Source organism: Macrotis lagotis, chromosome 5 (genome assembly GCF_037893015.1).
Source record: "Macrotis lagotis isolate mMagLag1 chromosome 5, bilby.v1.9.chrom.fasta, whole genome shotgun sequence".
Lineage (NCBI taxonomy): Eukaryota > Metazoa > Chordata > Mammalia > Peramelemorphia > Peramelidae > Macrotis > Macrotis lagotis.
The window spans coordinates 256,443,280-256,448,157 of NC_133662.1; the positions used below are offsets into that span (position 1 = coordinate 256,443,280).

Consider the following 4,878-nt stretch of genomic DNA (forward strand, 5'->3'; position numbering starts at 1 on the left):
CCTCCCTATGGAGGAGCCTGGGGGGCCGCGGGGGGCGTGGCCCTGCGGGGGGCGTGGCCTGCGGGAGGGGCGCCCCCTTGCGGTCAGCTCCAGGAGCTGCGGGGGTCGGGGTCGGGGTCCCATTTGAGGTCCAGACGATTTAAATCGTTTTTAACTGATTAGAATGAGCCAGGCCGGCCTCCGCCGCCACCTTCGAGGCGCCGCCCAGCTTGGGTCCCGGGGCCCAGGGCCGGGCCTCGTCCTGGGGGGGCCCCGGGCCACCCCCAGGCAGACCAGGGCAATGCAGGCTTTTTTGGGGGGGGGAGCCCTGGCCTTGGAATCAGGACACGAGTTCGAATCCAGCCTCTGACTGTGTGACCTCGAGCCACTCCCCCAAGCCTGGCCGCCGCCCACCCAGGAGGAGAAAGTGGGGCCGGGGACTTGGCAGGGCCCCCACCCCCACCCTTCCACGCTTGGCACGGCCGCGCCCTGATGTCTCCTGCAGCGCGGGGACAGACACACAGACGCAGCAGCCGCGGCCCGGCCCCCAGCCTGGCATGAGAAGGAAACCACGCGGAGGGGACGCCGGACCTCCGAGCTGCCAGCGAAGGAGGGGGCTGTCCACCCGGCCGTGAGGTGGACCCCGCACTGGAGGTGAACCAGGACCCTTGGCCCCAGCAGCCCTGAAAGGCTGCAGGGGTGTTCAGAGCCTGGTGGCACAGCTTAGGCATCAGGGTCAGCCGTGGCACCCGGCGCCGGTGCCAGTCTTCTTGACTTTGGTCTTCTTGACTTTTGCCTTGCGGCTGGACCTGGAAGCCTCCAGAAGAAAAATCTGAGCTTGCTGACTGGGCCTCCCTTAAAGAGGAGGCATGAAGTCACCCGGCCGTCTTTGGCCGTCTTTGGCCGTCTTTGGCCGTCTTTGGCCGTCTTTGAAAAGGACAGACTGACACGAAAGAACACGAGGAGACACCGGGGTTAACTGCTCCCGGGAGGGCTTCATGGCTGGAGGAGTTCCCAGGCAGATGGACGCGCACAGTGGATATCTGCACCCACATCTCCCGAGTCCAGAGAGAGGGGCCCAGTCCAAAAAAGGAGGCCTGAGAAGAATTCACAGAGGCAATGCATTTCCCTCTGCAGCTTTGTGAAGGAGGCCGTGCAAACATCACCATCCCTGTTTTACAGAAGGTGAGAAAACCTTGGGAGATGCAGTGCCTTTCGCTCAAAGTGCACCAAAGGGGCCTCAAAGCTGGGGTTTGAGGTTGATGCAGAGAAACCTGGGCTGGGAGGGAGATGAGTTGGAGATGAACTGAAGGGAATGTTCCTTCTTCCTTTATCTTCTAGTTTAAGGCCACACCCGAGGGCCGGACCTTCCACCTGATTTGGATTGAGGTTTTCTGGTGGTAGCAGGGAGCCCAGGCCCTGGGAACACCCAAGACCACCCAAAAGAGACCCCTCTCCAAAGGCAAAATCTCCAAGGAGGGACTTGGGCCACTCCTGGGGCCTCTGGGAGAGAGGAGGAGGAGCAGGAGGAGGAGGAGGAGGAGGAGGAGGAAGGAAGAAGGAGGAGGGAGGAGGAGGAGGAGGTGGAACTCACCAGAGACATGTGGGGAAGGAGAGGGAGGGGAGACCCGCAGCCAGGCCTTCCCCTGTTCCAGGGAGCCTGCCCCGGGCTCTATGGGCGGTTGCAGGTGGCGCCCCCACAGCCACTGCAGGAGCCACTGTCCCAAGAGCCCAGCCCCCATGGGGGTTCATGAACCACCTCCTCTATCCCCTGCTCCCGCAGGGTCATGAGTTCCACATGTTCCCCCTTCTTCCCTCCCCTGCCCCTGCCGGAGCAGCCTCATCCAGGCCTTACCTGGTAACCCCACTACACATATTCCCATATCAATCATGTGGTGAGAGAAGAACCAAATCGGAATGGAAAGAAAAGATGGGGAAGAAGATGGGACACAAGACAGCCGTGGGCTGCAGGCCAACTCCACAGTCCTCTGAATACAGATGCGTTCTGTGTCATGAGTCTCCTAGGGTTGTCTTCAAGGATGGTGCCACTGAGATGAACAAGCTCACCAGGGCCACTCATCACCCAGGACCCCTGTTGGGGCATCCACTCTTCTGCCAAGAACACTCATGTTCCTAAATGGGAACAGGGAAGATGTGAGGAGGACTCACCTTGAACCCAGAGTCAGCCCTGGGCCTGGGAGTTGGAAGAAGAGGGCTCCACTTCTACCAGCTGCAAGTTGGTTGAGAAGAAAGAAAGCAGGAGAGGCCTTGGAAAAAAACTCTTCCACTAAAAGAGAGTGTGTGTGTGTGTGTGTGTGTGTGTGTGTGTTTGTTCCAGGATAATTGTGGAGATGAATATGTTTTAGAATAGCATTCATCTCCTATATTAAGATCAGGGAAGCCTTAGGTCGATGACCAAGGCATGAACAGAAATAATGAGAAGGTGACTAAACCCTCCCTTCCCTCTCTCCAGGGAGAAGTTGACCATCCTGCTGTCAGCACAGAATCCTTTCAATTCCTTTCCCCCTCCCCTGGCAGAGATGAGACCAACCCCAGCTGTCAGAGAGAAGAGGTTTTATTTTTATTATTTTATTTTTCTTATTCTTATAGTCTCAAATTTATATGTAAACCCTGATGGCCACAAATACTTATTTCAGTTAGAAATATTATTTGGGCGCATATTTTGAAAAGAGAAAAGATTGCCACTTTCAAACAGGGAGGGATAACCATTTACTTAGCAGAGACACACACACATACTTGTTATCATTTGTACATTGTATGAAGTTGTCCAAGATCCCAGTCTCATTTTTTTGTTCTTTTTGTGAAACTAAAATAAGTCATAAAGTCAGAAAGAAATGGTTTGTGAGACTAAACTGAACCCCTTCCACCATGTTAAAAAACAAAACAAAAACAGCTTCCACTTTGTTTCAGGGGAAAGTTTAGGGCAGTTCCCCATCCACACATCAAAAACCAGTCTGTCGTAAGGGAGCCAGGGCATCTGTACATAGGCATTGGTGATGGTGATGCAAAGACAAAAATCAAACAGGCATTGCCCTCAAGTGGTTTATATTGTATCAGGGGAAAGAACATATACACATACACATACACACACATGTATGTGCAAAATATACAGAAAGTGAATAAATGTAATTTTTTTTTTAGTGGAGGGGGAAGTTCAGGAGAGGTTTCAGGCAGAAGTTTGAACTGTCTTTTGAGGGCTTGTCATAGATAAAAATAAATGAGGGATTGATTGTAAGAGACAGAAGTGAAGAAAGAGAGGATTCCAGGGATGAGGGCAGCCAATGCAAAGGAATGAGGATGTCAAATGTATGAAATTCAGTAAGAAGCTCAGTGATTTAGACTGAAGAGAATGCAGCAGAGAGCAATTGGTAATGACACTGGAGTAGTAGACTGGGGCCAGGTTAGTTTTTTTTTTTTTTACTTTTCTAAAGTAGTTTATTATAACAAATAGTCTTTTATAGATTTTGGTAAACCATTCCTTTACAGATCAATTTCCTAAGGACCAGACAAAAACAGTGATTTGTATACTTCCACTTTGGAAGTATACACTAAGGATTTAAGGATATGATCTAAGGGGTTGCAATGTGAGGTAAGTCAGTTAGAAGCTATTATATTTTAATAAAACTTAAACTATGGGATCCCCAAATGAACAAGACTCTTCAACAGCAAGATTGTATTTACTCCCTTGTCCATCTTTAAATGTGCTGGTTACAATCCTCATCCAGCCTTTTTCACCCCAAGGTTCACCCCATGAATTCCGAGCAATCCAGTATTCTGTTCCATCGTTACTAACACCCCACCCAGCCACAGAAATAACATGGTTTATCATTGGTTGAGGATTGTATTCAAAATAGATCCCTCCAGTGTAGTTATCCGTGCTTTCTGTTGCCATTATGCCACAACTGATAGGACCATTTGCGTATATTTCTGCCATTTTTTCTCTGCCAACTTTCCAGAGGGTATAGTTTTTGATGGAATAGCAATGTTGGAATTCATTGCATGTACCACATTGGTTAAACTTATCACATTCCTGGTCTTTGGCCTGGTAATTGTTGCAGGTCTCATCAGGAATGCCATGTTGGTTGGCATATTCCCAAACAGACAGATCATTTCCCCCTTCACAGGATCCAGCATTGCCACAGTCGATCACATGTTGCACAGACAGGAGTGTTGATGGCCATGCTCCTTTCCTCTTGATGTTGATTCACTCTGCCACGGCACTGGTGCTGCCGTGGGCACAGCAGGAGCCGCAGTACTGGGGGGTGTGCTGGTTCTGGGTGATGCTGGCATAGTTGACCCCCTTCACGTCGTGCCAGTCCCAGGTCTTGGGCAGCTCGGAGGGAGGCAGGTACTCGTGCGGCCGGGGGTAGGCCCTGTGCTCCTGGGGCCGGCCCCCGCAGCGGCTGGTAGCAGCTCTGGCCCTCCCGGTAGTAGATGCCCGCCGAGCCCGGGCCCCAGAGCAGCGGCAGCAGCAGCAGCAGCGCCCAGGGCGGTGCCATCCGAGCTTCCTCCGGGCCGGTCCTGCCCACCGCCTCCCTTCCCGGGCCTGGGCTGGGCCCAGGTTAGTTTTGATTGCCAAACAACTTGACATTTTCTAAAACATTCTTTCTGAACAATCGTCATATGTAAGAAGACTTTGCCTTGACCAGAATCTTCTGTCATGTCTGGTTCATAGTCCTCTTCCCCTGTTTGTTGATGCCTCATTCCCAGCTATGCTGAGGGGAGAAGAAGATCCCAACACATTAGTTCAGTGTGAAGACAAAAAAACTAGAAAAAGATAAGACTACCATAAGTGTCCAAATAGACAGGGTTCACGGGAGCTTTAAGAGAGCCACACGGTGAACGCCCTCTGAACACTTAGAACTCTGTCATGACCTT

At 51.6% G+C, this 4,878-nt stretch overlaps 1 pseudogene; it reads right to left on the reverse strand.

The window, feature by feature from the left end:
• Nucleotides 1-3,405: 3,405 nt before the first annotated feature.
• On the reverse strand, nt 3,406-4,499 carry LOC141488971 (cathepsin Z pseudogene; annotated as a pseudogene).
• Between the last annotated feature and the right edge of the window lie 379 nt (nt 4,500-4,878).